This window comes from Dermacentor albipictus, unplaced genomic scaffold (genome assembly GCF_038994185.2).
Source record: "Dermacentor albipictus isolate Rhodes 1998 colony unplaced genomic scaffold, USDA_Dalb.pri_finalv2 scaffold_11, whole genome shotgun sequence".
NCBI classification, from domain to species: Eukaryota; Metazoa; Arthropoda; class Arachnida; order Ixodida; family Ixodidae; genus Dermacentor; species Dermacentor albipictus.
In genome coordinates, this window is record NW_027225565.1 from 8,734,069 (window position 1) to 8,754,264 (window position 20,196).

Below are 20,196 nucleotides of genomic sequence, written 5' to 3' on the forward strand. Positions count from 1 at the left end.
CCTTGAAGACGCGCTTGGCAAGTACCGTTCCGTCTGTCACAATGATTCATTTTCTACTAGAACAGCACATGAAAAGCTGTTTTAGCTTTATTATTACGTGAAAACATGTTTTGTTTAACTATAAGAACTTGTTATTGTGTGTACGACTACGTGTTACGTAAAAAGTATCAGTGGGCCGCTAAAGTTGGAGGACAGACGACAAGGTTCACGCTCACTTTGGAACAGTTGGTTGTCTGTTCTTGCTTTTCTTCCCTTGGTCATGCAACGTGGGTGAGTAAAGATGTAATATGCATGAATGGAAACATTTTATGAAGATTTTACTTTGAGAACGCGTTATTTGCGTAGCCATATCCACGTTTTAGACGAAGCCTCTTACAACATCAGCCAACACGAGCCTCGCAGACACATATACCGTCATTCCCATGACGGCACGGTGTCCCCTTAAGAAACTCCCATAGACGGTGGCGCCAGATTACCCTCTAGGTGTCATAGTGAGAAACTCTATGGTGCTGGTTATTATTTTAGTCATCGCGAAGGCCAACCAAACTCCCAATTTCACAGGTGGCGCCACCCACCGCCCCGTTTCAAAGTGGTTGCTCATAGTATCCATCCAGCAATCTTGTTCCCTTGTTTACATGTGCTGTCGGTCGTACGAGTTGCTACGATGTGTTTGTTTGATCGTGTTTTTGCGTTTGCTGTAATGAATTGTGACTTAGTTCGCGTGCACAAAATTGCCAAAAGATAGCTTGTGTCTCGCTGCAAACTCGCGGTATGCGTGGTGCGCCAGGCAAACGTGGACCAACGATTTTCATGCCATGGAGTGCGTTCCCTTTGTCCGTGGTGGTTGAGGAGAGTTCGGTGGACGCCGCAAAGAAATGATGCGCATTATTAGCGTTCCGCAGGTCGTCCACTACGCACTGCATGTATGCGGGAATAACTTTGCAGCTCCGGCAACTTGGAGGGCGCTTTTCGACCGCATCGTACCATTTAAAAGGTGAGTACACGCATGCTGTGCTTGCTTCTCGTGTGTGCCTAGAGTGCCTTGCGAGCGTAAGAAATCGAACTCCCTCGACGACATTGACTGTGCCGATGCTTGCTGAGCGTTGCTTGACATAATTTGCTTGCGCAAGTTTATTGGCTTAATGCTAAATTGAAAGTCTTGGTGAGCGCTGCCTTCCGGTGAGAGGGATTAGGTTCGGCAACAATCCTCATTTGCGCGAGCTGCCACTTTTCTGCTGAAGTTGGATAATAAAGACTCATCTGCCTCTTTACCTATTCTTACTGAAATGACGTTTCCTCTCTTACTTATGCTTCGAGGTTGTAAATAATGCCTGTTTACGCGGTTGTCGGTTTGTGAGGAGTTATTGGGAAAAAGTATAAACACCATGCAAGTGATCTTGCGCGCGACAGCGACGCGATGTAGATGGCTGTCGCGCTCGCTCGTTCCCTACAAGTCGTACCCCATGCGAGCGGTCTTGCGCGCGACGGAGACGCGATGTAGATGGCTGTAGCGCTCGCTCGTTCCCTACAAGTCGTACCCCATGCGAGCGGTCTTGCGCGCGACGGAGACGCGATGTAGATGGCTGTTGCGCTAGCTCGTTCCCTACAAGTCGTACCCCATGCGAGCGGTCTTGCGCGCGACGGAGACGCGATGTAGATGTCTGTAGCGCTCGCTCGTTCCCTACAAGTCGTACCCCATGCGAGCGGTCTTGCGCGCGACGGAGACGCGATGTAGATGGCTGTTGCGCTAGCTCGTTCCGTTCAAGTCGTACCCCATGCGAGCGGTCTTGCGCGCGACGGAGACGCGATGTAGATGGCTGTAGCGCTCGCTCGTTCCCTACAAGTCGTACCCCATGCGAGCGGTCTTGCGCGCGACGGAGACGCGATGTAGATGGCTGTTGCGCTAGCTCGTTCCCTACAAGTCGTACCCCATGCGAGCGGTCTTGCGCGCGACGGAGACGCGATGTAGATGGCTGTTGCGCTAGCTCGTTCCGTTCAAGTCGTACCCCATGCGAGCGGTCTTGCGCGCGACGGAGACGCGATGTAGATGGCTGTCGCGCTCGCTCGTTCCCTACAAGTCGTACCCCATGCGAGCGGTCTTGCGCGCGACGGAGACGCGATGTAGATGGCTGTAGCGCTCGCTCGTTCCCTACAAGTCGTACCCCATGCGAGCGGTCTTGCGCGCGACGGAGACGCGATGTAGATGGCTGTCGCGCTCGCTCGTTCCCTACAAGTCGTACCCCATGCGAGCGGTCTTGCGCGCGACGGAGACGCGATGTAGATGGCTGTCGCGCTAGCTCGTTCCGTACAAGTCGTACCCTATGCGAGCGACGACATTGAGAGCCGTCTCCCCGGTGTTGCCGGTATGAGGGCAGCAAATAACGCGCGAAAAGTGTGCTTTATTAATTTAGTTTGCTGTGTTTTACTCAAAGGAGCAGCGTAAAACATTTCTTTAAAGTCTTGCAGTAGGTTCTTAACCTTGCACGTATCAAAATAGTCGTTTGCTTGTTCCGTGCAACAAGCGGTAGTACTCGACTGATGTAGTACATTCAGTTCCGGCTTCGCGCTATTGTCTGTTCGCTCATAGCACTTCTGGGCGACGAGCGACGAATTCTAGATTTCCAGAACCAGGCGACAAAGAACTAGCGATATGTTCGCGCGACGGCCCGTTTTCTCGCTCAAAGCCCTCGCGCGTCGCCGTCGCGCACAAAATCTCCCTCATAGGGTTCGGGCAAAAAAATTTAAGCAAAACGGCTTGCTACTATTACAGCTTACGTTTTGAGACAAGGTGTTTTGACATAACTTTGACACAACTAGAGATGACAAGGGAAAGTTGCTTAACTGATAGGAAAAAATGAATTGTTACGTAAACAAACATTTGTTTGTAATGTGCTGTAGCTGTAGGTCTTAAATATTTTATTGTCATGAAGAGGTCCCTATTATCACAATATTCATCAGTAACGTTGACCTTGTGCTCTGTTCCCACCCTGCAGTGGTGCAAACATTGTTTTTGTGACTTTTTCTGTGCTCTTTGCATGTGTTCCCAATGACTTCTTTAAAGTGCCACTGCTATAAGTTATCACAGAACCTATCTTGCAGTGGCAAGGCCGTGACCAACAACAGTGTCCACGTCAGGGAGGAGCTATGGCTGCAGCAGCACTGTGTGTAATTGGATGGTCTGGTCAGGTATGACTGAAGTGTATGTGTTTGCAAAAGTAGGATCTCGGTATCATTCGTCAATAAGTTTATGGACATATTACTCAGCAGTGCTTACTAAATAGGCTAAATATCTGCTCAACTTTATTCAACTTGCTGCTTATTTGTGTTTGTAGACATTATGTACACATTACCTTGTTCACTTTAAAACTAGACCTAACATGTCTTGAGGTTTATATTTTCTTGCATCAATCACTTGGCTGCGCGTTACATTTTATTTTGCTTAGTACACATTATATCTACCTCTTGTTATTTTGTTTTATTGATTTGAAACTTTCCTGTGTTATACCTTTTATATCCACTTTTTTTTCGTTTAGGCTACACGCTTGTGCAGTTTCTGCACACGTAAAGATTAAAAGTCTAATGGGCCAAATATGTCACAGGTCTAAGCATGCAGCATGCTTACCATTGTTTAACATTGGTATTGCAATTATTGTGAGGGTTACTTGGACGAACAAGACTAATTGAAAATAGTTGGACAAGACAGTGCACTAGACTTCAACTTACAAGCTTTATTCGGGAAACACGCAATGAGGTCGCACCTTATGCTCAAAAATATCTGCAGACAGATGCATAAATAAATGTGCCACATGGGAGGAAACCAAATGCGCAACAAAGCCAATACTGCCCACAGCAAGCCATTACAAAGCATTCAGCAGGTTCTTCTCAAGGTACAACAAACACTCCTTTATCAGTGAGTTCCAGTGAAGGAGTGCTTACACATTTTCAGCAGCCTTTGAAATGCCAAACACCAAATATTTCCTTATCTAACTGCCTGCCAAACAGTCTGAGCACTTGCTTGTTTTGAAAACACAGGTAGCATTTACGAGCACATCTTCGGCAGTGGTCAGCCAAATGGGCAGTGCCTGCTAGAGCGTTTACGGCGTTCCGGTGCTCCCTAAGCCTCTCATTCAAGAACCTGCCCTTTTGTCCAATACAGCACTTTCTACAGGGAAGTGAAATCTTGTATACCACCCCCACATTGCAGTTAAAAAAGTGGGTGACATGCTCCTTAGTGCATGTACCCTGATTCCCGGTGTTGCTTACCAACCTGCACATTCTTGCGAGTTCTAGTGGCGCTGAAGAAAACACCTACACTGCACTGGTTCGCCACATTGTTTAGGTGGTGGGACACCCCATGTACAGATGGCACAGCCACAGGGCGCCCACTAGGACATGCGTTATTGCATCGAGCAGCTGCCAGATCTGTTTTTACCTCTTTAATGAGGCTCCCAGTAATTGACACCAAGGTGTTATCGAGATACCCGGCCCTACATAAATGGCTCGCTTGGTTGCTGAGCGCTGCAGGAAACCTGGTGCACAAGATTTAACCAGAACAGCTCTCGGGCAGCTAGGAGCTATGCATCCTTTACCATGGAGTATGCCAAACGGTAGTCGAGCAAGCGCTTTCTTTTTTAAGAGAGTATATATAATAAAGGAAAGTATGATTTAAAATTATACGAATATCGAATGATTGCAAACGATCATCTTCTGGCAACTCATGTGTGAACTTGAGTCCTACTGAACACTGTTCGAAAACACCCACAATGTTTTCAACAGCAAAGCCAGCACAACAAGAAAGTCATTGGCACTACCACATTGCCCACTGGACGTGCAGTAACGCATGTCCCAGTGGTAGCCGTGCAGCTCTGCCATACATACACAGGGTGTCCCACTGCCTAGAAGAAAGGTGGCGAACAAGTTTGGTGTAGGCATTTTTTCAGCACCGCTAACGCTCACAAGGATATGCAAGTTGGTAAACATTGTGGGGCGTCAAGGTACATGCACTAAGGAGCATGTCACCTGCTTTGTTAACTGAAATGTAGTGGTGGTATACTAGATTGCACTTCCCTGTGGAATGTGGTATATTGAACAAACAGGTGCCTGAATGAGTGGCTTGGGGAGTAATGGAACGCTGTAAATGCTCTCACAGGCGCTGGCTACTTGGCTGATCACTGTTAAAGTACCCATAAATGCAAGTGCTCAGTCAGTTTGCCAGGCAGTTATATAGGGAAATGTTTGAGGTGTTTTGCATTTCGAAAGCTGCTGATGAATGCATAAGCACTCCATCACTGGTACCAGCTCATAAATAAGTGTTGTGTCTTCAGAAAAATCTGGTGAATGCTTTGTAATGGCTTCTTGTGGATGCTTATCAGCTTCTATGTGCATTTCGTTAACCCCTATGTGGTACATTCGTTTATGCATATGTCTCCACATTAACTGAGCATGCGGTGGCCTGTTTGCATGTTTCTTCTGAATAAAGGTTGTCAGTTGAAGTCTACCGCTTTGGCTAGTCCGACCTTTATTCCGTACGCCTTGTTTGTGCTAGTAACTATGTCTCAGGAGCTGTGTCAACGCCAACTAGCCCAACCTTCTCCATTAATTTCACAATTATTTCTCTAGTTCCCGGAACAATGGACACGAGCTTGAATTTTTCGAAATGGTACATGAAGGCCAGTATTCACTGTGCTGTAAGTACTACAGCAGTGAGGAGTTTTCTAGTAAGCTTGCTTTCTTTCTCTACATTTTTTTATATTTTTCTTAAGCTATACCCATTCATGCAAGTAGGCAATGTGGCAGAGTCTGTGTCCAGTTGCATCGTTTTCGACTTTGTCTATACTGCATAGACCACATAGTTGGTACATAGTTCAGTCTATTGATGCACTATCATTAAATACGCATGCAGTTTTGCACATGCAAGATTGCCTTCTCGCTATTGCTAAAGTATTTGCTGGTTATTGCTATGTTGCTCATAAAGTGAACTTGCTCATCAAGTGAACTTGATCATGGCAGCCGCTGCCATGAATAGTACCCACGACATCGCGTTCAGCCGCGAAACGTCACACTGCTGAGACATCTCGGGCGTTGTTAAAATGGCCCATGTATACAGGTATACAGTACACGCGAGTGAAAGAAAAGAGTATAAAAGAGAAATTTTGACCTCGTACGACTGATCAAAACTACGTTAGAGAGTTCGCATCATCTTGTATTTTAGGCCCGAACGCTGCTCTCGAACGCACTGGCAGCTAACTTCACTTCACTATGCAGCCACTTTTTCCTTTTTTTTTCACGCGTAAAACACGCCATTACCGCGAATGAACGAGCCGATCGAGCTGCTCGTTTAGCCCATGTGAGAAGACCACTGATTATCAATGCCGCATTCTAGGACAGATGCTGCAAGGAGGGATACTTGCACGGCAATGTACCACATATGACTGGAATGAACCGGATTTCACGCATTCCCGATTACGCAACCCGAATCCAACCTTAAGCCATCGACTTCCTCGCACGCGACCATTTTGCGTAGGCTGTGGTTGGACGTCGCATTACCAATGCCTACACGTTCCGAATAGGGATTGCCGACATCGTGTCCTGTGGGCACTGTGGGGACGAAGAAACAATCCGTCATGCTCTGTGATAGCGGCAGCAGTAGCGTGCAGAGACAGATGCTTTCCGTCGTGCTAGACCAGTCGGACGACCGGCCTTCCATCGAGAGAAAGAATTCTGCAACATCGACGGGACTTAACATCGCATCAGGACGCCGTGCAAGCGCTACTGCGCACCCTGAGGTGCGTTGGTCTGTGGGAACACCTTTAACTGGAACGCCCGCCTGCATTTTGCATTCCGCCTAACGACATAATTAGTCTTAATTAAATAATCAACTTATAAAATATTATATTTCGATGAAAAATTTCAATAAGAAAATTGTACAGCCACACGAAGAACTCGAGATACATCTTTCTGTTGCTCACCACATGCTACATAAAAGTGTTCTTGCGAGCGTGAAAGAAGCCCGCGAATACATGCAAAGTGACATGAGTGGCCAGTAGCGCCGCAATTTTGTGCGTATTCGCGGGTTCCTCTCGCGTGCTCCTATAGAAGCAACGCAATATGCTACGCTCAATCATCCTTGGAAAGCTAGTGCTTCTGACCCTGTGTGTCGGAAGCACTAAAATTTCCCCGATGGCGGTGGTCAAGTCGAAAATGGTTCACCTTCCCAAGCATTGAGGCTGACAACGCAATATGTGAGTCTTCACCTCGCACACGCACTCCCACGCGAGCGACGCTTGAGCGCATTAAAACTCTAAGGAGGCTGGAATATTGAGTGAAAATAGCGGGACTCGCGCGAGTTGAATCTAAAGGCTGACACGTTTTCGCTTGCGGCTGGTCATGCACACCAAACGGCTGAGCGCAAATGCGGGGCTGTACAGAAAGAGCGCTGCGGGGAATGGAGCAAAAAAGAAACGACGAGCTCACAGAAAACAGAAAAGAACGTGACGAGAGGCCCTTCGCATCAACAGCGCGGCGTCAAAGTAGTAAGGTATAGAAATGACCAGAGGGTTAAAAATTCACGCGATAACCGAGAAAAAAACAAAGGGGAAAACATAAAAAAAGAGCCAGCAGCGCCGAGCAGAAACGAAACGAGCGAAAAGCGGGCAAAGTCTGCGCTGCCTCTGGGTCTTATACCGGCTGGCTCGTAGCACGGCAGCGGAACGCCGTAATCTCGGTCGGATTAGAATCCCGTCCTCAGCCAAGGCCACGTATGGAAGCCAGCGGAGCGTGCCGTTCACGACGCTGCTCTTTTGTTTTTTGCGCCGAGCCGCAATCGCCGCGCGACCCCGCATCCCTATGGCTGTGTACCCGCACCAAAATATTTGCTGCGCCTCGTTTCTCCGGACAAGCTTAGAAAGTGGCAAGGAGAAAATGAAGTTGTACAACACACTTAGTTCAATGCTGGGTTTCTCTTCATGCGATTTCACTTAATTCCACTTTTTTTTTTTATGCGGTTGGGCATGTAGACCTCAGACTCTGCCCAGGCGGCGCTGCGGAAAAACCCGTCACCAGCGCCCCACGGAGCCTTGGCGCGAACTGAGTAGTGCAAGGAGAGCTGTCCGCAAGCGAAGGTGCATAGGCCACAATGGACTCTTCTCTTTCGTTTGTGTTGAGGCACGGTTTCCTAAAAATCAAGGACCTGGAAAGCTTCTTCCGGCCATCCACGCTTCGGAAAGGTAGCTCAGCAGGGCAAAGTGCGTGTAGAATATAAAATAAAGTCTCAAGTGTTATTTTGGCGTGCTGCAACTCGCAAGTACAGAGAGCATCAGAGAGAGAGAGAGAGAAAGGCAAAGGAAAGACAGGGAGGTTAACCAGAGATTATCTCCGGTTGGCTACCCTGTACTGGAGGAGGGGAAAGGGGATGCAATAGGTGAGAAAGAAAGAAGGATAAAAAAAGGAAAAAAAAAACCTAAGCACACACACGCACGAACTATTTCTGTGGGCACTGTCACGCAACCCGCAAAGGCATTCCTAGTCTTGCGCAGTGTCACCGTACAGTCCTGCGCCACACTGTCTACTGTCACAATTTGTCAGAAAGTCTCGTGTCATTCAAGTATCGCAGCAGCGCCTTCATAGCGGATCGCGCTGATGTTCGCGTAGGCCAGGTTCCTAGGATCTTGTTTTCTGTCATTGGGCGCTTGTCCAGTTTGTCTAAGGTGGCTGAGACGACAGTTCTTTGTGGGTTAAAACGAGAGCACTGACAAAGAAGATGCTCGATCGTTTCGTTGTACCCGCAGAAGTCACACAGTGGGTTGTTGGCCATTCCGATAAGGAAAGAGTAGGCATTTGAAAATGCTACTCCAAGCCATAGACGGATAAGAAGGGTGCAGTCACGTCGTTGAAGCTCGGGCGGAATATGGAGCTGTAAATTAGGGTCCAGAGTATGGAGGCGTGCACTTGTGAAATCGGATGAATTCCACTGGGCTAATGTCAGGTCACGCGCAAGTGCGGCAAGTTTTTTCACTGCGTCAGCTCTCGAAAGAGGAATGGCAATGCAGTTGACGCCGTCATGGGCAGATCGGGCAGCTGCGTCTGCTCGATCATTGCCATTTATGCCACAGTGACTAGGCAACCACTGATATATTATATCGTGTCCTTCGTCAACTAGTCGATGGTGGACTTCTCTGATCTCTGCGGTGAGCTGCTCATGTGATCCATGGCGCAGTGCTGAGAGTACACTCTGTAGGGCTGCCTTGGAATCACAGAAGATTGACCATGCGTGGGATGGTTCCTCCTTAATAAAATGAAGAGTCGCACGCAGGGCTACCAGTTCAGCAGCTGTCGTTGATGATACATGTGACGTCTTTAGCTGTATCTTGACGGATCTTCTTGGTATCACCACAGCGGCAGCTGCGCTTGCAGATGTGACTGAACCGTCGATGTAAACGTGTACGCAGCCACTGTGCACCTCATGTAAAAGTTCTAACGTGGCCTGCTTAAGGGCAAACGATGGCATGTTGGCTTTCTTCATGATTCCTGGGATGGTGAGGCGTATGTCAGGTCTGTGCAGGCACCATAAAGGTAAGGATGGTCTTGCTGCAGGCATGTAGTTCGATGGCAATGAGGTACGATTGGCATCAATTAAACGACTGAAAGTTGTGTGTGGCCTTTCTGTGGGTAGAGCGGCAAGATGGTGAGAAGGTAATCGGGCAACGTGCCGAATATGCGCCCTGAGAGCGTCGGTTGCCAAGTACGTTGATACTGGGTGATCTCGAGCTATGACAATCGTTGCCGCTGTAGACGCACACCTCGGAAGACCGAGACACATCCTTAGGGCTTGAGCTTGTAGACCCTGGAGTACACGCAGGTTTGTTTTGCAGGTGTTCCCAATCACAGGGAGGCTGTATCTTGCGAAACCGAGGAACAAGGCGTAATACAGCTGCAGCATTGACTGCACCGAAGTGCCCCATGACTTTCCACCGAGAAATTTGAGGAGATGTATTATTGTCAATAATCTCTTCTTCAGGTATGAAACATGGGGGCTCCATGATAGGTCTCGGTCAATAATTACCCCTAAAAAGCGGTGTTTCCGTGCATTTGCTACTGCTTGCCCATTGACCTTTGCACTGTAACGCTTCATTTCCTTCCGAGTGTATGTAACAAGGCAGCATTTCTCTGTGAAGACAGCTCTAAGTTCTGTTTTCGCAAGTACAGAGATGTTATCGTAGCTGCCTTTTGTAGCCGTGCTCGTACCTGCAGTCGTGTTACGGCAGACGCCCAAATGCAGATATCGTCGGCATATATTGATACCTGAACTGTATTGCGCAAGCATCGGACTAGGCCAACGAGCACTAGGTTGAATAGCGTCGGGCTCAACACTCCGCCTTGCGGTACTCCACGGCACGTTTGGTGTTGAGTCGCGGCGCCATCCTCGGTCATTCGAAGAAATGCCTGTCGGTCAAATAACTGCACAGCCACTGAAAAGTGCGGCCACCGATTCCGGCTTCAATAAGAGCATTTATAATGGCATAATGTGCTATATTATCATAGGCGCTTTTTATGTCTAGCAATAATGCAGCAGTGAGTCGTTTACGGCGTTTTTGATGCTGAACAAACGTAACCAAATCGATGACATTATCTATGGATGAGCGCCCTCGCCGGAAGCCAGACCTAGCATCTGGGTACACGTTGTAATTTTCCAGGTACCATTCCGGGCGCGTCAAAATCATTCGTTCCATTATTTTCCCTATGCAGTTGGCCAGAGCGATGGGGCGGTACGATGACAAGTTTAACGGTGATTTACCAGGTTTGAGAAGTGGAACCAAGCGGCTGCATTTCCAGTCACGTGGAACCAAACCATTGCGCCAAGACTCGTTGTAATGGTTTAGTAGCATGAGTCGTGCTTTCTGCCCAAGATTGGCGAGCGCCGCATAGGTAACCCTGTCCGGGCCAGGTGATGAAGAGCGCCTGCAAGTCGCCAGTGCCGCTTCAAGCTCCTCCAGCGAAAAAATTACATCCATGTGGGAATCCCGTGGCACAGGAGTAGCACATGGTGTAATTGCGCATTGGAACTGCAAGCTGGAAAGTCTTGAGCAAAATTCTTCAGCAATGTCAATTTCGCTGCGACCTTGGTGCAAAGCGAGGGCTTTGAAAGGGACACGCTGTTGTGGTGATACGCGAAGCCCACGCACGGTTCTCCATATCTGAAATAATCGCTGACGTGGATCCAACGACTCACAGAAATGTTTCCATCTTTGAGATTGTAGTGCATCGATGCGACGTTGAATCTTCTTTTGCATCCGCCTTGCCTCTCGGAGATTATGGATGGATTTAGTTCTCCTGTAGCTTCTTTCAGCCCGCCGGCGAATTGCTCGTAGTCGCTGCAGTTCTGCTTCAAATTCTGCATATTTCGGGAAAGGCTGGAAACTACGCGTAGCCTCTTGCATGGCTTTTTGAATTTCGTGTTCCGGACTTGAATGGTTCCCTTGCTGACATACTCCCTCCATGTGCGACCGAAACGCCGACTAGTCAATTCGCCGGAGCGTCATGGAGGAGCATTTCGATAGTCCCTTGATCTTCAGGTACGTCGGAATATGGTCGCTTCCATGTGTTTCGATGTCTGTAAACCATTGCACGTTTCTTTCAAGAAGCCGAGAAACCAGGGTCAAATCTAGGCAGCTGCTGTAGGTAGGCCCACGTAAATATGTCGGACTACCATCGTTGAGGCAGTAAAGGTCGTGCTGTGTGGCAAAGGATGCTATTCGCCTTCCCCTGGAGTCCATCTTCAGGCTCCCCCAAAGTGGATGGTGAGCATTAAAATCTCCTGTGAGAATCGTAGGGCCGGGTGTCGCTGATTGCACGTCGTGCAGTCGTTTAGAGTCGAAGCCACTTGAAGGAGCAATGTACACAGCGACGAGTGTGAACGTAAGCTTCTTCGTTTTCACGATTAAACAAACGTACCGGTTGTCGTCGTGACGCGGAACTGGGTGCAACACGTAAGTCAGATCACATCCATTATATACAATTACCTTGCTTACATCACCACAGGTAGAGGACATGAATGCCTCATAGCCAGAAATACGTATAACATTCTGCACGTTCGGTTCGCAAATTACGAGGATGGGAAAACGGTTTTCGAAGATAAAATGTCTAAAATCTGAAATACTTGATTTGAGACCACGGGCATTCCACTGCAGTAAATATGCTTTCTTGACTTCCTTGCGGAAGGGCAGCGAGGGGCGGGCCATGGTGCTATGCGATGCTTTCAAGTACTGGAGTCAGCGTGTCCAATACTTGCAGTGCGCTACGAGCAGCTGGAGTGTCCATGTTCGTCAGTAGCAGATGCATGACATTCGTGAGCGATTTGAGCATGGCAATCACTTGTGAGTCCTTGTCTTGCATTTGGTCAACTGTAGTGACATTTGACTGTAAATGGCGAGTCATTTCCTGTGGCTCTGGCGCGTGGCATGTTCTCGGCAGTGCCGGCCACGCATCACTTGATGAAGCATGGTCACTTCTTTCGTTGACATTTGTGCTCTTACTGGAGACAGATGGAACAGGAGGTGGCGTTGCCGGACGAGACATTTCCCTTGAACCGGAAGAGGGTTTCATAGACTTTCGTTTCCGGGATTGATGTCACCTTGTCGCTTCAGAAGCATCTCTGTGTGACGATCCTTCTCTGGCCATTTTTCTCAAGATTTTCTGCTGTGGTTTGCCTATAGGCATATCAGCATAAAAATCAAAGCATTTCAAATTGGTTCATATTGAATATGTCCTGAACACAAGACTTAAGTATCTTTTATATTTTTATGTATTTAATCGTAATGTTTTGTCTCGCAATTATTTACAGAGAGTAAATCCTTTCATAGCCTTTTCTAGGGCAGCAAACAGAAAACGTTTTCAAAGGCAGCAAACAGCGTGCGATCATAACGGAAGTAAGCTTCTTACAGTGCCTACGCACTGCATCTTTCTTTCTCGCAGGTGCTACAGCATCGCTCAGTACCTTAATTTGAACTTTTCGCAGACGCTTCGAGTAACAAGCGCGCACAAATAAATGTAAATAAACGGGACAATTTTTTTCCTTACACACGTGCGTTACTTCGCTATTACTCATCCAGTGCTCTCACAGCAACTTTATTGCTCACATTTGAAAAACGCAGTCGAGCAGGCTCAGCCCATTGCGAAGCATGCTTGTTGTGTCGGTGCAGGACATACAAAATACAGAAAGTAGAAATGAGCTCGCGATGCAACGATGCTCTATAGAACAGGATTTTTAATTCATAAACGAACCAAGATGTTTGGTTAAGCTGACCTGCCAAATCTCTCCGTCCCACTTGTTGAGTCAAGCGGAGGCGGACGTCTGTTAAAAGGTGGAGATATCGATGGTACATAAGCAAGATGGTTTGCAGCGTTGTTTTTTCTGTTACCAACGAAGTAGCGGCTGCAGATTCTTGAGTTTTTACTTGGTCACGACGGTCCTCCATCAGGGCTACGCAACACAATTACAGAAGAACAAAATTGTCGCACTTTCTCATGCGAGCTGCTGTGTTGAGGGGAATGCAAGTAATCCGATCACCCAACAGGTTGAACGGCCCGTATCCAGCGCTCTCGCCTTTCCCCTGCATACGATCGCGATGGAAATCGGCAAAACTGAACGTTGTTATTCCGTCCTTCACGTTCATGGCAATTTACAACATAACAGTAGCGTCGATTGCGGCGTTTCTTTGTAGCGCGCGGAGCTATCGCAGTTGCCGTCGTTTCCGCCATCAGTCTCAAGAGAGAGCCAGCAACCGCTTTATGGCAGTTCGGAGGCGCGTCCGACTAGCAGAAATTCATAGCTCTCTGCCTGGGTGTTAAACGCGCAAAACACTCGCAATATGGACCAATATCTACTTAGATCGTTGTTTCGCAGTCGCTAGTTGCATAGGCAACTTAGCAAGGGAATCGGGCTTCGCACTACTCAATTACTGCCTCTTCGCACCGGCAGGTGGTGCTACGCGTCTTGCAAAACTCCAGAGTCTGACGTCCATACCGGTCATTCAAGGGTGCTCTGCATCGTGGATTATCGTAGAAAACAGCAAGGAGGGAGGGGAAGTGCGTGGAGCCAATGAAGAAAATAGCCCAAAGATTTAGGGACGCCGCTCCCGGAAAGAAGATGAGCGCAGGAAATTACGTCAGCATTCCGTGACAGCAATGCTGCTGCATTTAGAAAGAAGGCACACCGGGGCGAGCTTAGACGATTGCGTCATCGCAGAGCCACGTTGCGCAGGGCACGCACCGATTGCATTATCCTCTCCGTGCCAACTTTATCACCGTCCCCGATTGCTATTGGGTGCGAGGTGTTACGGAGTCGTCGTCTGTCGGAAGCACTTCCCTTGCGTAGTATGAGCGATCGCGGCACGCTCCTCATAGGTTTCGCTTACGGCGCTCAGTAAAAACACCACGCGGCAGCCCTCCTGGACATTTTTGTAAGTATTCTCAAAACGAGGGAAGTTTCTAACTGTCGAAATAATAATGTTGGGCAAACTGAAAGCACAGAATTGTTTACAGACGCTATCTGTTTACCGAATAGGTACAGTGAACGCCTCTGCGCGTGGTCGTTGCATGGAGTCGCCCGAACCGGCTTCTCGCGTGAAGGGTAGGCAAACGCTGAGAACAAAGTATGTGAAATATGTTCTTATAGTGGGCTGTCTGTATAACCAGATGGATCATAACAGAATGAAGCCTCAATGCAGCGATCGCATGGGTTCGCAGCGACCGTCAGCGCGTCTGCATGCATGTCCGCGCACAATGTTTCGCTTTTGCTGCGTGCGCGTTTTCGCACCATGCTGTGAGCTTAGGCCGCAGAATATGAGCATTTGACAGTACACAAGCAACCATTGTTGCGTAGACGCAATCAGAGCTGTTCAAAAATAATTTCATTATAGAGACTTTGACGCCTACGCCGACTGTGATGTGCCGTCGCGACCATTCAATCTTTTTGTTTTTGTTCTAAATTCTTGGACGTTTCATTATTATTTCTCAAGTTGCGCCGCACTGTATGTTTATCGGTCTTCTGAGTGTGCGATTTCCTGCTGCTTCTTTTTCGTAATCCGGTGTGTTAATTCATAACACAAACATGACCATATGCCATGCCTTTTTTTAATGTGCTTCTTACTGCTCTTTTTCCATTACAGTGAACTTGCCAGAATCTAGCATCAACAGGTTGATAGACCAAATAAAGCGTCATGACATGAGCCGGGCAGCGCGCGCGGGCGAACGTCTCAGTGCGCGTTTTCTGCTTCTCACCGAATATAGCAGTTCCGACAATGTAGCAGAAATATTCCTTGCGGCTGTGCTTGCTGCATAGCCGAGTTGTAGCCAATGGCTGTTTGTGGTTCTAAATTTTGCGAGACAGGTTCACGCAGCTTCTTGTCCTGCGGCTACGTGCGAATAAGGCTGACACCGGGCTCCGTTGCGTACGTCAGGCACTGCGGCACCTAGCAGTGGTAGGGTGGCTAGCAGTGGCCTACCGTGCTGCACGCCTCCAAAGGCAGCCATAGGGGCTGCCTTTGGAGGCGTGCGAATTATGTGCTTTCAAATGTTGTCGCGCAGACATTCAAGGCGGGAAAGCCCCACCACTTAATCAGAACCCCAGCGCAGGTGGGACGTTAAGCTTTTGTTTTTAGCTCGCTTCTGCGCTTCCGAAGCAGCCGACATGGCTGCTGTGTCTACGTGATCCCTCATGCCCCGTCACGCCGATGGTGGCGCCAGCTTTTCCTGTGGTAGAGCTCGCCCCCAATAGGCCTCTCAACACAGGTCAGGCGGGTCTACGGACGCTATGGAGCAGCGCCACACGCGTGAGTAAACGAAAAAGTCGCCAGGCAGCACGGTCCCGTAGGCATGATGTGTACAAGAGTACGGGATGAGAGAGAGAGAGAGAAAAAAAAACTTTATTTTGATGGGGCACGGAGAGGGGTGGACCCCGTGGTGGGTGGAGCCTTCAGTCCAGGGTCCCAGCGATGGTGGCAGCACCTTCGGGTCTTGCGATCAGCATTTGCCAATCCTCTAATGCCGAGCTGGTCAGCACTATCCGCCTCTGCTCGTGTGCTGCATTTCAGTTGGGGGAGTTCTTAGGAATTTAAGGCAGGCCCATGTGGTATAGTATAGGGTAACTCGCTCTGTACAGAAAGGACAAAGGGGTTGATAAAGGGTGGGACACACAGCGTGGACAAGCGTGAGGTGAGGATACGTGTTGGCGTGTCCAAGGTGTGGCTTCAGCTCTAGTGAGTTATGAGTGCGGTGGCATCGTTCTTTTCGAAAGGCGGCAGTGCTGAATTATTTCGTAGTAAGTGTGTAGTGCTTATCGACTGGAGTCTTCTGGCGTCTCTTGCAGTGCGCGGTTGCAGTCACCCCGGGCTGTCGTATGTGCAAGATGGTTTCCGCTGACGGCTTCGTGTCCCGGTGTCCAGATTATTGCGGTACGGGGTATTTCGTCGAGGTGGTTGAGAGAGAGAGGAAAGGGGAAAGGCAGGCAGGTTAACCAGAGAAAAAAAAAATCCGGTTGGCTACCCTACGCTGGGGATAGAGGGGGGAGGTAAAGTGGAAACAAAGTAGATATAAGGAAAGGAAGGAGCATAGACACACAATCACAATCGGTCACTGTCACCGAACACATTCATCGCACAGCACACTGACACTTGTAGCACTATCAACATCGGTTCAGGCTACAGTCGCCTGTCCAGTTCTGTTGCCCTCAAGAACCGCAACAGTGCCCTCGTCGCCCTTTGCTGCGATGGCTTATGATGGCGGTATCTGAAAATGAGTTCCTCTGTGAGAGGTCTTTGGTCAAAGCGCGCTATCGCGGTTGCAAGTGATTGTCTCTGTAAATTATATCGAGGACAGTCACAAAGGAGGTGTTGAAAAGTCTCCTCGTTACCACAGTCCTCACACGAGGCGTCGTTGGCCCATCCAATTCGGTAAGCGAAAGACTTGGTGAAAGCCACCCCTAGCCATAGTCGACAAAGCAGGGTAGCTTCGCGACGACAGAGCCCAGCTGGAATACAAAGGCGTAGGGAGGAGTCAAGATGGTGGAGTCGGTACTTGTGAAAACTTCCAGCATTCCACAAGGATAACGTGATGTGACGGCTGATCATTCGAAGTTTTCGAGCGGCTTCTGTCCTGGATAACGGTATCGGCTCCTCTTTGTCCCCTTGAAGAGCCGACCGAGCAGCGTTATCAGCGTGTTCGTTCCCTATGACTCCGCAGTGACTTGGAAGCCACTGAAATGTCACGTGGTGTCCTTGCTCAGTTAAGGTATGAATGAGTTCTCTAATCTCAAATACCAGTTGTTCGTGTGGTCCGCGCCGCAGGGCCGATAGCAAAGATTGCAGTGCAGCCTTGGAGTCACTGAATATTGACCACCTTCGAGGTTGTTCTTGGTTGACGAGACGAAGTGCAGCGCGAAGGGCTGCAAGTTCCGCGGCCATCGGTGTCGTTGGGTGACATGTCTTGAAACTGATGGTGGTGGCTTTCGCTGGGAAGACCACGGCTCCAGAGGAACACTGGAGAGTTGCCGATCCATCAGTATAAATATGTACGTGTTCGGCGTACCTCTCGTGCAAAAGAAGCAGAGTTAGTTGTTTAAGAGCTGGTGATGACAGCTCAGATTTTTTCCTGATTCCTGGTACGGTGAGGTGCACTGCGGGTCGAGCCAAACACCATGGAGGAATCGATGGCTTAGTTGCGGGGGTGTAGCCTGATGGGAGGTAGGTGGAATACTCCGAAATCGTAGTACAAAAAGCTGCCTGCGTCCTTTCTGATGGTAGTGTTGCCAGATGGTAGGAACAGGCACGGGCAACGTGCCTAATGTGCACTCTCAACACTTCTACCGCAGTGTGTGTTTGTATAGGTTGGTCCTGAGCAATCGCAATAGTCGCTGCTGTCGATGTGCATTTTGGCAAACCAAGACAAACCCTGAGAGCCCGAGCTTGAATAGCCTGTATAGCACGAAGATTTGTCTGGCAGGTGTTGGTCAGTACGGGCAAACTGTATCTCAAGAAGCCCAGAAAAAGAGCCCTGTACAATTCCAACATTGCATGCACTGACATTCCCCAAGTATTTCCTCCCAGAAACTTGAAAAGTTGGGAGATTGCTGTCAGACGCTTTTTCAAGTAGGTAACGTGCGGGCTCCATGAGAGATCTCTATCAATGATTATGCCAAGAAATTTGTGAGCCTTCTCATAAGAAATTATCTGGCCATTTATTGATATGGCGTAGGGTGTCATTGGTTTGCGAGTGAACGCCATCAATGCACATTTGTCTGACGAGATTTCAAGACCTTGGTTGCGGAGGTATAGAGCTGTTAGAGTAGCAGCTTTTTGAAGTCTTGCACGTATCTGAGGACGTGTCACACCTGAGGTCCATATACATATGTCGTCGGCGTACATTGATATCTTGATTGGTGCTGGCAGATGATCAACGAGACCAATGAGTGTGAGGTTGAATAGGGTAGGGCTTAGTACACCGCCTTGAGGTACACCTCGGTACGGGTAGTGTAGCGCGGTTTTACCATCACCGGTACAGACAAAGAACGATCTCATAAAAAGGTAATGAGAGATCCATTGGAAAACTCGACCACTTAGGCCAACCACTTCAAGAGCATCGAGGATAGCCTCGTGAGATACGTTATCGTATGCCCCCTTGACATCCAAGAACAGAGCTGTAGATAATCTTTTGCGTGACTTTTGAAGCTGGACGTACGTAGCAAGATCAACAACACTGTCTATGGAAGAGCGATCTTGACGAAAACCAGCCATGCAATTCGGTAACATGTTGTAGTGCTCCAGGTACCACTCCAAGCGGGCAAGGATCATCTTTTCCATCATCTTTCCCACACAGCTGGCCAGCGCTATTGGGCGGTATGAGGTGGGTTCAAGTGGGGACTTGCCTTGCTTCAGGAGAGGGACCAAGCGGCTTATCTTCCATTCTTCGGGAACCATGCCATCCTGCCAAGATAAGTTGTAGAGATGTAACAGTTCTCTCCGTGCGCCATCACTCAGGTTGTTCAAGGCGCGGTAGGATATTCCATCTGGTCCCGCGGATGAAGAACGCCTGCATAGAGCAAGAGCCGCTTCTAGTTCCTTCATTATGAATGGAAGATCCATGCGGCCGTCACGTGAAACAGGGATGCGACTGGGGGCTGGAAAGCCTGGACCTGTTGCTTGGCCAGCGATCCTTGCACAAAAGTCTTCTGCAACATCAGCCTCTAGCCGCCCCTGGAAGAGCGCCAGCGCCTTGAATGGGAAGTGTTGTTCAGGGAAGGAACGTAGACCACGTATGGTTCTCCAGATGTGGGAAAGTGGCTTTCGGGGTTCTAGTGACTGGCAAAATCTTGCCCAACGTCGAGATGCCAATCTATCCATGCGACGTTGAATTTTCTTTTGTAGTCGTCTGGCTCTCCTAAGGTCTTCGATGGACTTTGTACGCCGGTAACGCCGCTCCGCACGACGACGGAGCGCACGAAGTCGCTCCAACTCTATATTCAATTCCGTGTGCTTCGAAGAAACCGTGACCGTGCGCGTGGCGTGTAGCATTGCAGACTTGATTGAATCCTCTAATCCAGAGGACAAGCCCTCTCGACAAGCATCCTCCATGGTGGAAGTAAAAGTGGTCCAATCAATTAATTGAATGGTGTTCCGTGGGGTGGGACTGGACATTCCTTTGATGACAAGGTACGTGGGAATATGATCACTCCCGTGTGTCTCGATATCCGAAAACCATTTAACATATCTTGTGAAAGTGCTGGAGACAAAAGCTAGGTCAAGACAGCTGCCATAATTCACGCCTCATATAAACGTTGGGCTGCCGTCATTCAGGAGTGAAACGCCGTGGTTACAGGCGAAATTTGCAAGTCTTTGCCCTCTTGCATTTGTTTTTGTGCTTCCCCATGCTATATGGTGCGCATTAACATCTCCGATGATGACATATGGGGCAGGGCACACAGGCAAGATGTTCATTAATCGTTTGGGATCAAAGATACTTGATGGCGATATATAAACGCCTACAAGTGTAAACATGAGTTTGCCCTTTTTAATGGTGAGGCAAACGTATTGATTTTTATCGTGAAGCGGAATCGGCTGGCGAACATAGGTCAGTTCTCGACGAATAAAGACGATGACTTTGCTGCATGCATTAGTTGTTGCGGATATAACAGCTTCGTATCCCGAT

General features: G+C 48.7%; 1 long non-coding RNA gene across 2 annotated transcripts in view; it reads left to right on the forward strand.

Annotated features, from left to right (window-relative positions):
• The first annotated feature begins 632 nt into the window (after positions 1–632).
• LOC139051382 (uncharacterized) overlaps positions 633–20,196 on the forward strand; it is a 31,633-nt gene continuing 12,069 nt past the window's right edge. Inside the window, exons 1-3 of one of the 2 annotated variants that reach the window (XR_011509359.1) lie at positions 633–994; positions 3,100–3,186; positions 5,620–5,717. This is a non-coding gene — a long non-coding RNA (uncharacterized lncRNA). Of the gene's footprint in view, positions 995–3,099; positions 3,187–5,619; positions 5,718–20,196 lie in introns of those variants that run through there. The other variant, XR_011509360.1, reaches the window with a different exon arrangement.